The sequence below is a fragment of the Lissotriton helveticus genome, chromosome 1_1 (assembly GCF_964261635.1).
Source record: "Lissotriton helveticus chromosome 1_1, aLisHel1.1, whole genome shotgun sequence".
Lineage (NCBI taxonomy): Eukaryota > Metazoa > Chordata > Amphibia > Caudata > Salamandridae > Lissotriton > Lissotriton helveticus.
The window spans coordinates 1,088,350,367-1,088,362,880 of NC_136057.1; positions in this window are offsets into that span (position 1 = coordinate 1,088,350,367).

Genomic DNA, 12,514 nt, shown 5'->3' on the forward strand with positions numbered 1-12,514 from the left:
GTCTTCATTTGTGGTGGTGCATTGTATGAATTCCATCTGTATGTTGGTAATCCCTCTACCAGGGGTTTTTGATGCGGTTGTGGTGGGTGATCTTGTATCCTTTGCGTTTTGCGGTGGCGATGCTGGGCATAGTCATGTGGTTGAGCCAGGTCTCAGTAAGGAAGAGGACATCTGGTGTGAGGGTGGGGGAAGGTACCAAATCTTGGTGGTGTGTTCGCAAAGTGAGCATGTGTTGAGAAGGTTGCATGAGAGTTGGTATTTTTGATCAAGTGGTGTTTGTGGTGTGTTCAAGGTGGGGCTGGTCGGTGGGCTAATGTGTGTGTTGTGGCAGGTGAAGTGGCAGTTGGAGCAGTTGAAAGATCCTACTGTGGAGTTTGTGTCAGCACAAAGACACTGTTTGTTACTGCACCCGGGGTCGAGGTTGTAGAGCTTGGCAATGGCGTATCTGCAGGCGGCGGGAAGGCCATGCGACATGGCGCTAGGTGTGGGCCAGGAGTGTGCAGATGCAGGTGGCCTTGCGTTTGATGCGCCTTCAGCGTACCAGTTGAGGGGTCATGCTGCATTAAGACATTCCTTAGGTGGGAGGGGCTTATGTTGGCATGCAAGTACAGCGAGCGGAAAAACCCGGGCAGTGGCAGTGTCACTGGATCAGGCTCGAACAAGGAGGAACTGGAGGCCACAAGTATGAGACAGGCTAGGAGTCCAGCTGCCTAACATGTCACTGTTGAAAAATGATAAAAGGTGGGGCAGGAAAGGTTAAGGAAGAACAACAAAGAGGTATTGTTAAGTGAGGACCTAAGCAATGAAGGACGAAGGTCGGAAGATGTGACAGGAGATAATGATCAGAGGATAAAAGTAAGGAGAGAAGTGAGGAGCCAAAATTATGTGACAATGTTCTGTTAGAGTCAAATCAGCATCGAGTGTGCCTCTGTGTTACTTTTCTGATGTTTTGACAGGGATGTGAATGTGTCTGCTGGGAGGTTGTGAGGTATCTTGGGAGTCTGGAGCGTGTTGTGAGAGAGACTATGTGGTTTTGAAATAAAGTGTTATCTTCGGTGTTGTGTTTCAATTGTACTGGTAGTTTGGCCCGGATGACAACTTCATGCAGGCATACCTCAGGGCTCCTTTCCTCATTTGACCTCGGTACAACTGCCACCGATTTCTAACTGCAACCCCTTGTAGCATGTTTTTCACAGATTAATGATAACTGCTGCTGATAGGAGATGTGGCCTAAACGCCAGAGCTGTTTACTTTGGAGTTGTAAAACTAGAGAGTATATTTACAATGAAATGGTGCAGTGAGGCGCCGCAAGCAAATCTGCTGGGCAAAGCTGTGTCATTTAAAAAAATGCAGGGATGTGCCAAGTTAACAGGAATACAGCACATGCCTGTTCTCTTTTTTTTTATTTTTTATTGGGAATATAAGTGCAGTTACAGTTGGTAAAGAAAAAGCGTTATTTATAAAATCCGGAGACAAAAGCAGCAATTCTTACAAAAGGACACTAACAAGCAAATCGCGGCTAGACAATACAATGAATAAATTATGTGGCAATAAATATAAGCTCAAGTTATCCAACACGGCTAAAAACAATTTCGTAATGATTACATCCTGTTGCTATTTCATAATAATCAATCTTCAACGGTTAATCCAAAGCTAATAACAGACTAAGAGGCATTTTCACATTTTAACTTTTTACAGTTTTGATTTCCTCCAGTCTGTGACTGGGGCCCAAAGTCTTCTTCCAAAGTCCCGAGTTCTTATTCCTTTAAGTTCATATAGTGCAGACTCAATGTTATGAATTCCAAGCAGTCTGGTGAGCCACATTTGGAAAGATGGGGCCACACTATCCTTCCAGCCGGCAGAGATCAAAAGCCTAAGCACGGCCACAGATATAAAGATCAAAGCTTCTTCCTCTTTCCCAAGTTTAAGTTCAGGGCCCGTGCCCAGAATCATTAGGGTAGGGGATAGGTCAATCTTATGCCCTAGCAGCCCCCCCCAAAATGTTTCAATCTCTTTTTTAACTGGTGTTAGAAGATTGCAATTACAAAACATATGAAGTATGTCTGCTTGCCTATTCGCACATCTTGGACATGTATCATCCGTCCTGACCCCCCAAGAAAATAGTTTCGCCGGTGTGTAATAAAGATTAAACACTGTCTTGTAGTGCTGGGCCTTTACGTTTGTAGCTCTAAAGATCTTCTTATTCAGTAATAAGGCCTTATCAACATCTACATCAGGATTTCCCAATTTTCTAGCCCAGCCTACCTCGGTCTTATCAACATCATCTTTGATCTCTGATATTAGAATATTATATATAATGTTAATTTTGCTGCGCCCTCTGGTAAGCACCTCCATTAAGGGGCAGACGTCGGGGGGTAACAGTTTAGGTCTCTGAGCCTTCATTATACGAATTACTTGTGTATAAACAAACCAATGAGTATCTGGAATACCATAGCTACTTTGTATATCCTTGAAGCCTACTACTCCCTCTCCGTTCATCAATTGCCCCAGGGTTTTAATGCCCAGCTCTCTCCATACTTTAAGAGTTCTGTCGGCTTCAATTGTTGAAAGAAGGCTGGATTTATAAATATGTAAGTATGAGTTGTTTTTTGGAATATTACCGTGCTTTCTGCAAACCGTCCAAACTCTCCACATACCATCTATAATCTGAAATCTTGCCTTCTTGAAGAATTTGCGGTTTGTTTCACATACCATTAACCCCTGGGCCTTTCTGCCTAACAATAATTCAAATATGGAAGGAGGACGTTCTACTCCTACCCTTGAGTTGTTGCCATTTGACTCAGACTGAAAGAGCACTGACATTTGTGTCAACAGACAAGTCCAGTGATAGATCCTTAAATTAAGAAGAGCCAAGCCTCCCCTTTCTTTGGGGAGAGACAGCAGATTGGTGGATCTTCTTATCTTTCCAAATTGCCAAATAAACTTGATGAAGATTGACTCCAGGTTTGTAATAATTTTCTCCTCCAAGAATAAAGGAATGGCTCGAAATAGATACAGGATCTTCGGAAACATTGTCATTTTGACTGCGTTTACCCTCCCGATCAGGGACAAATGTAGCCCATCCCACCTTTTTAGCTCAGATTTAATTGATTTAATCAGTGGGGTATAATTTTCCTCCACGATTTTCTCAATCGAACCATTAATTGTCACCCCCAGATAAACTGCTGCTTCTACAAATCTGGAATCAGCCCTCACAATCTTTTTCGTACAAATAATCTGGGTCTTGGATTCATTTAATAAATATCCTGACCTAGCGCCAAACTTTTTCGTTAAGTCGGACAAAACCTCTATTGCCTGCTGGGGCTCCGAAGAAAACACCGCAATGTCGTCCGCATAAGCTAGGACTTTATTTTCGTGCCCATTAAACATTACCGGTCTTAGCCTTGGGCTTCCTAGTATAGCCTGTATTAGCCGATCGATATATAGGGAAAAAAGGATCGGAGAGCACGGGCATCCCTGACGGGTTCCCCTCTTTATGGGAAACAAGGTCGATTTCTCCCCCATAACAGTCACACTGGCGACTGGATCTTGATACATCGCCTTTAGTGCCTTAATAATTTTCTGTCCGAACCCTCTACCGGCTAAAATGTCCCACAAATAACTCCAGACCACCCGGTCAAATGCCTTTTCTGCGTCGAGCAGGATCATGGCCATCTCCCCTCCCGTAGCAGCATGGGCATCAAATAGGGCTATAGCTCTGCTAGTATGGTCCGTCGTGCCACGTCCCGGGACAAACCCATGCTGCCAGGGGGAAACAAGACCGCCTATGACCCTGCCCAACCTCCTAGCCCAGATCTTCGAGTAGAGCTTGGTATCGGAGTTAATCAGCGAGATAGGTCTATAAGACCCCGGATTCTCAGTAGGTTTCCCTTTTTTATGGAAAATGATAATATTCGTCTCTTTCCATGAGTCTGGGGTGTGACCTGAGCAAACTATCCCATTAAAGAGATCTACAAGTAGGATAATAATTTCAGATTATGTACTCTTATAGACCTCTAAAGGAATGCCACCGGGTCCTGCTGCCTTCCCCGAGGCCAGCTCATGTAGAGCAGCTATAACCTCTGATTGAGTGATGTCTTTATCTAATTCTTCTTGTAATACCGTATCTAGGAGTGGTCCTTGGTCTTCAATAATATCATGTTGTTCTCTATCTCTATTCTCCTCATCAGAGAGCTTTTGATAGAAACCTCTGAAGACATGTAAGATATCCCTGGTTTCTGTATATTCGTTGTCATTATCCACAATCTTTGAGATAACGTTTTTAGACCTCTCTTGTCTTAGGCGGAGAGCAAGGGCTCTACCTCCATGTTCCCCTGTCTCATAGCGGTTGACCCTGGTTTCTTTATACTCCCCTGATGCTTTTTGTGTGATCAATCTCTGTAATTCTGCTTTAGTAGCAGAAAGAGTATTATAACAATCACTACCATCACCACCAGATACCATAACCTTAACGTGTTCTTCTTCAATATCCGATAGTCTCTTAAGTATTTTGGATTCTTCCACTCCATCATCTTTTTTCATTTTAGCTGAGAAGCTAATGGTCTCCCCTCTCAATGCTGCTTTAAAAGATTCCCAAACTGTATTTCGGGAGGCGCTAAACCTATTGGCATCGAAAAATGCTTCGGACCAATACTTTATGTGGGCTACAAATCTAGAATCCGTCAATAATCTTCTCTCAAATGTCCAGGAGGACTTTGCCCTTCTGAGCCCATTCATTTTATACTGGATTACCAAAGGATTATGGTCAGACAGCACCATTGGCAACCTAGTAATGGTGACTCTGTTGATTTCTGATGAGGAGATAAATATATAGTCCAATTTAGAATGTTTCTGGGCTGGGTTTGAGAAGTACGTAAAACCAGAATTTAGTGGGTTTTTAGTATCCCAAACATCAACTAATGCCAATGAGCTCATAAGTGCCTTAATCGTCCTGAACACTCTAGGTTTCCGACCTGCATATTTTGAGCTATCAACCCAGTTGGCCGAAATATTTAGATCACCACAAACTATTACCGGTCCTGGCCAGCCAGCTAACTCTATCTCCAGAGAATCAAAAATCTCCGGGTCGTCACCATTTGAACCATAAATTGAACATAATGTTAGCCCCATCTCCAACTCTAAGATAACCCACCTCCCATGACTATCTATCTTCATTTTTTTGGCTTTGCCCAAGGATTTCCTAACCAATACAGCAACCCCCCTAATCGTTGTAGTTTGTGAAGGGCAAGTGACCAACTCGAAACCGTTTAAGAACAGAAGATTCCTCTTCGCCCAAGGGAGATGGGTCTCCTGGAGACAAAGTACATCAATCTTAATAAATTGGACAAAATGGGCCAATCTTTGCCTCTTTCTCCAGTCGTTTAGACCTCCCACATTTAATGTACAAATATTACAGTTTGCCATCATATATTTTACATTGACTACCCTGTAGGCCCAGGTGCTTAAAGTTTGTAGTTATCTGCTTTTCTCATCCGGACACTCCCAACAAAACAGTAGTGCATTTTATATTCCCATTTTCGATTTTTTGCCTGCTACACCTACCCCTCCACCTACCCCTGCCCACCCATCCCTCCCCCCAGTACCCCAACCCAACACCCTCTACCCCCCGCCCCCCACGCTGTGAGACGCACAGAGCTAGTCTGTGCATGTGATGGAGTTGCAAAGTTTCCGGCGAGGACATTAGAAGTGTACCACCTTTTTAACTTCAGAGCCAAAGAAAAACAAAAACAAAAAGAAATATACATTGAATGCATTGCACTTTAAAGCTCCTTCCCAACAATCAAGAGATGCATCTAGGGATCTAGGGGTACATTGAGTTAGCAATATTAACACATTAAGCCTTTAGATATATTCAGAGATTATATGATCTATTTCATCAGACTATCCAGATACTCTTTAGCTTTAACTTCTGAAGAGAAGTAAAGCGTCTTTCCATCATTAATCACTTTTAACTGTGCGGGATTGATCAGATAGGCTTGAAGTTTTTTATCCTGAAAAGGTTTTATCATCTCTCTAAGACGCCAACGTCTTTCTACAGTCTCGTGGCAGAAGTCTGTGCGGACAAAAAATGACACCCCGTCTACATTTCTCTTTGCGATACAGAAAAGGGGGGGTGGTGATGAACAGAGTGTCTGAATTAAGCAGACCACTCTTACCCAGTCCAAAGATCAGGGCTTGATCCATCACCGTTATTTATCTCACTGCCCCATCCCAGCTCAGAACCTGGCTATATGCAAATCAGTCTGTCCCTGGCCCAGTGCATCATGGGAACAGGGCAGACCAAACTACCAAGCCAATTCTTCACCAGAAAGGAGACAAGCTACCGGGGACCGGTTTCTGGCATTTCAGCCTCTTCGGCCCGGCTTGCTTGAATCCTGATGGAGCAGTGAGAAAGGGACTCATGTCTGAGTATACCCTGCCACACCTATAGTGGCCAAAAACGATACAGAAAAGGGGGTGGTGATGAACAGAGTGTCTGAATTAAGCAGACCACTCTTACCCAGTCCAAAGATCAGGGCTTGATCCATCACCGTTATTTATCTCACTGCCCCATCCCAGCTCAGAACCTGGCTATATGCAAATCAGTCTGTCCCTGGCCCAGTGCATCATGGGAACAGGGCAGACCAAACTACCAAGCCAATTCTTCACCAGAAAGGAGACAAGCTACCGGGGACCGGTTTCTGGCATTTCAGCCTCTTCGGCCCGGCTTGCTTGAATCCTGATGGAGCAGTGAGAAAGGGACTCATGTCTGAGTATACCCTGCCACACCTATAGTGGCCAAAAACGATACAGAAAAGGGGGTGGTGATGAACAGAGTGTCTGAATTAAGCAGACCACTCTTACCCAGTCCAAAGATCAGGGCTTGATCCATCACCGTTATTTATCTCACTGCCCCATCCCAGCTCAGAACCTGGCTATATGCAAATCAGTCTGTCCCTGGCCCAGTGCATCATGGGAACAGGGCAGACCAAACTACCAAGCCAATTCTTCACCAGAAAGGAGACAAGCTACCGGGGACCGGTTTCTGGCATTTCAGCCTCTTCGGCCCGGCTTGCTTGAATCCTGATGGAGCAGTGAGAAAGGGACTCATGTCTGAGTATACCCTGCCACACCTATAGTGGCCAAAAACGATACAGAAAAGGGGGTGGTGATGAACAGAGTGTCTGAATTAAGCAGACCACTCTTACCCAGTCCAAAGATCAGGGCTTGATCCATCACCGTTATTTATCTCACTGCCCCATCCCAGCTCAGAACCTGGCTATATGCAAATCAGTCTGTCCCTGGCCCAGTGCATCATGGGAACAGGGCAGACCAAACTACCAAGCCAATTCTTCACCAGAAAGGAGACAAGCTACCGGGGACCGGTTTCTGGCATTTCAGCCTCTTCGGCCCGGCTTGCTTGAATCCTGATGGAGCAGTGAGAAAGGGACTCATGTCTGAGTATACCCTGCCACACCTATAGTGGCCAAAAACAATACAGAAAAGGGGGTGGTGATGAACAGAGTGTCTGAATTAAGCAGACCACTCTTACCCAGTCCAAAGATCAGGGCTTGATCCATCACCGTTATTTATCTCACTGCCCCATCCCAGCTCAGAACCTGGCTAAATGCAAATCAGTCTGTCCCTGGCCCAGTGCATCATGGGAACAGGGCAGACCAAACTACCAAGCCAATTCTTCACCAGAAAGGAGACAAGCTACCGGGGACCGGTTTCTGGCATTTCAGCCTCTTCGGCCCGGCTTGCTTGAATCCTGATGGAGCAGTGAGAAAGGGACTCATGTCTGAGTATACCCTGCCACACCTATAGTGGCCAAAAACGATACAGAAAAGGGGGTGGTGATGAACAGAGTGTCTGAATTAAGCAGACCACTCTTACCCAGTCCAAAGATCAGGGCTTGATCCATCACCGTTATTTATCTCACTGCCCCATCCCAGCTCAGAACCTGGCTATATGCAAATCAGTCTGTCCCTGGCCCAGTGCATCATGGGAACAGGGCAGACCAAACTACCAAGCCAATTCTTCACCAGAAAGGAGACAAGCTACCGGGGACCGGTTTCTGGCATTTCAGCCTCTTCGGCCCGGCTTGCTTGAATCCTGATGGAGCAGTGAGAAAGGGACTCATGTCTGAGTATACCCTGCCACACCTATAGTGGCCAAAAACGATACAGAAAAGGGGGTGGTGATGAACAGAGTGTCTGAATTAAGCAGACCACTCTTACCCAGTCCAAAGATCAGGGCTTGATCCATCACCGTTATTTATCTCACTGCCCCATCCCAGCTCAGAACCTGGCTATATGCAAATCAGTCTGTCCCTGGCCCAGTGCATCATGGGAACAGGGCAGACCAAACTACCAAGCCAATTCTTCACCAGAAAGGAGACAAGCTACCGGGGACCGGTTTCTGGCATTTCAGCCTCTTCGGCCCGGCTTGCTTGAATCCTGATGGAGCAGTGAGAAAGGGACTCATGTCTGAGTATACCCTGCCACACCTATAGTGGCCAAAAACGATACAGAAAAGGGGGTGGTGATGAACAGAGTGTCTGAATTAAGCAGACCACTCTTACCCAGTCCAAAGATCAGGGCTTGATCCATCACCGTTATTTATCTCACTGCCCCATCCCAGCTCAGAACCTGGGTATATGCAAATCAGTCTGTCCCTGGCCCAGTGCATCATGGGAACAGGGCAGACCAAACTACCAAGCCAATTCTTCACCAGAAAGGAGACAAGCTACCGGGGACCGGTTTCTGGCATTTCAGCCTCTTCGGCCCGGCTTGCTTGAATCCTGATGGAGCAGTGAGAAAGGGACTCATGTCTGAGTATACCCTGCCACACCTATAGTGGCCAAAAACGATACAGAAAAGGGGGTGGTGATGAACAGAGTGTCTGAATTAAGCAGACCACTCTTACCCAGTCCAAAGATCAGGGCTTGATCCATCACCGTTATTTATCTCACTGCCCCATCCCAGCTCAGAACCTGGCTATATGCAAATCAGTCTGTCCCTGGCCCAGTGCATCATGGGAACAGGGCAGACCAAACTACCAAGCCAATTCTTCACCAGAAAGGAGACAAGCTACCGGGGACCGGTTTCTGGCATTTCAGCCTCTTCGGCCCGGCTTGCTTGAATCCTGATGGAGCAGTGAGAAAGGGACTCATGTCTGAGTATACCCTGCCACACCTATAGTGGCCAAAAACGATACAGAAAAGGGGGTGGTGATGAACAGAGTGTCTGAATTAAGCAGACCACTCTTACCCAGTCCAAAGATCAGGGCTTGATCCATCACCGTTATTTATCTCACTGCCCCATCCCAGCTCAGAACCTGGCTATATGCAAATCAGTCTGTCCCTGGCCCAGTGCATCATGGGAACAGGGCAGACCAAACTACCAAGCCAATTCTTCACCAGAAAGGAGACAAGCTACCGGGGACCGGTTTCTGGCATTTCAGCCTCTTCGGCCCGGCTTGCTTGAATCCTGATGGAGCAGTGAGAAAGGGACTCATGTCTGAGTATACCCTGCCACACCTATAGTGGCCAAAAACGATACAGAAAAGGGGGTGGTGATGAACAGAGTGTCTGAATTAAGCAGACCACTCTTACCCAGTCCAAAGATCAGGGCTTGATCCATCACCGTTATTTATCTCACTGCCCCATCCCAGCTCAGAACCTGGCTATATGCAAATCAGTCTGTCCCTGGCCCAGTGCATCATGGGAACAGGGCAGACCAAACTACCAAGCCAATTCTTCACCAGAAAGGAGACAAGCTACCGGGGACCGGTTTCTGGCATTTCAGCCTCTTCGGCCCGGCTTGCTTGAATCCTGATGGAGCAGTGAGAAAGGGACTCATGTCTGAGTATACCCTGCCACACCTATAGTGGCCAAAAACGATACAGAAAAGGGGGTGGTGATGAACAGAGTGTCTGAATTAAGCAGACCACTCTTACCCAGTCCAAAGATCAGGGCTTGATCCATCACCGTTATTTATCTCACTGCCCCATCCCAGCTCAGAACCTGGCTATATGCAAATCAGTCTGTCCCTGGCCCAGTGCATCATGGGAACAGGGCAGACCAAACTACCAAGCCAATTCTTCACCAGAAAGGAGACAAGCTACCGGGGACCGGTTTCTGGCATTTCAGCCTCTTCGGCCCGGCTTGCTTGAATCCTGATGGAGCAGTGAGAAAGGGACTCATGTCTGAGTATACCCTGCCACACCTATAGTGGCCAAAAACGATACAGAAAAGGGGGTGGTGATGAACAGAGTGTCTGAATTAAGCAGACCACTCTTACCCAGTCCAAAGATCAGGGCTTGATCCATCACCGTTATTTATCTCACTGCCCCATCCCAGCTCAGAACCTGGCTATATGCAAATCAGTCTGTCCCTGGCCCAGTGCATCATGGGAACAGGGCAGACCAAACTACCAAGCCAATTCTTCACCAGAAAGGAGACAAGCTACCGGTGATCAAAACGGTGATGGATCAAGCCCTGATCTTTGGACTGGGTAAGAGTGGTCTGCTTAATTCAGGCACTCTGTTCATCACCACCCCCTTTTCTGAATCATTTTGTCCACCATAAGCGTGGAAGGGTATACTCAGATGTGAGTCCCTTGCTCATTGCACCATCAGGATTCAAGCAAGCCGGGCCGAAGACGCCTGAAATGGCAGAAACCGGTCCCCGGAAGCTTGTTTCCTTCCCAGTACAAGAATTGGCTTGGTAGTTTGGTTTGCCCTGTTCCCATCATGCACTGGGACAGGAACAGACTAATTTGCATATAGCCAAGTTCTGAGCTGGGATGGTGCAGTGAGCTAAAAAACGGTGATGGATCAAGCCCTGATCTTTGGACTGGGTAAGAGTGGTCTGCTTAATTCAGGCACTCTGTTCATCACCACCCCCTTTTCTGAATCATTTTGTCCACCATAAGCGTGGAAGGGTATACTCAGATGTGAGTCCCTTGCTCATTGCACCATCAGGATTCAAGCAAGCCGGGCCGAAGACGCCTGAAATGGCAGAAACCGGTCCCCGGAAGCTTGTTTCCTTCCCAGTACAAGAATTGGCTTGGTAGTTTGGTTTGCCCTGTTCCCATCATGCACTGGGACAGGAACAGACTAATTTGCATATAGCCAAGTTCTGAGCTGGGATGGTGCAGTGAGCTAAAAAACGGTGATGGATCAAGCCCTGATCTTTGGACTGGGTAAGAGTGGTCTGCTTAATTCAGGCACTCTGTTCATCACCACCCCCTTTTCTGAATCATTTTGTCCACCATAAGCGTGGAAGGGTATACTCAGATGTGAGTCCCTTGCTCATTGCACCATCAGGATTCAAGCAAGCCGGGCCGAAGACGCCTGAAATGGCAGAAACCGGTCCCCGGAAGCTTGTTTCCTTCCCAGTACAAGAATTGGCTTGGTAGTTTGGTTTGCCCTGTTCCCATCATGCACTGGGACAGGAACAGACTAATTTGCATATAGCCAAGTTCTGAGCTGGGATGGTGCAGTGAGCTAAAAAACGGTGATGGATCAAGCCCTGATCTTTGGACTGGGTAAGAGTGGTCTGCTTAATTCAGGCACTCTGTTCATCACCACCCCCTTTTCTGAATCATTTTGTCCACCATAAGCGTGGAAGGGTATACTCAGATGTGAGTCCCTTGCTCATTGCACCATCAGGATTCAAGCAAGCCGGGCCGAAGACGCCTGAAATGGCAGAAACCGGTCCCCGGAAGCTTGTTTCCTTCCCAGTACAAGAATTGGCTTGGTAGTTTGGTTTGCCCTGTTCCCATCATGCACTGGGACAGGAACAGACTAATTTGCATATAGCCAAGTTCTGAGCTGGGATGGTGCAGTGAGCTAAAAAACGGTGATGGATCAAGCCCTGATCTTTGGACTGGGTAAGAGTGGTCTGCTTAATTCAGGCACTCTGTTCATCACCACCCCCTTTTCTGAATCATTTTGTCCACCATAAGCGTGGAAGGGTATACTCAGATGTGAGTCCCTTGCTCATTGCACCATCAGGATTCAAGCAAGCCGGGCCGAAGACGCCTGAAATGGCAGAAACCGGTCCCCGGAAGCTTGTTTCCTTCCCAGTACAAGAATTGGCTTGGTAGTTTGGTTTGCCCTGTTCCCATCATGCACTGGGACAGGAACAGACTAATTTGCATATAGCCAAGTTCTGAGCTGGGATGGTGCAGTGAGCTAAAAAACGGTGATGGATCAAGCCCTGATCTTTGGACTGGGTAAGAGTGGTCTGCTTAATTCAGGCACTCTGTTCATCACCACCCCCTTTTCTGAATCATTTTGTCCACCATAAGCGTGGAAGGGTATACTCAGATGTGAGTCCCTTGCTCATTGCACCATCAGGATTCAAGCAAGCCGGGCCGAAGATGCCTGAAATGGCAGAAACCGGTCCCCGGAAGCTTGTTTCCTTCCCAGTACAAGAATTGGCTTGGTAGTTTGGTTTGCCCTGTTCCCATCATGCACTGGGACAGGAACAGACTAATTTGCATAT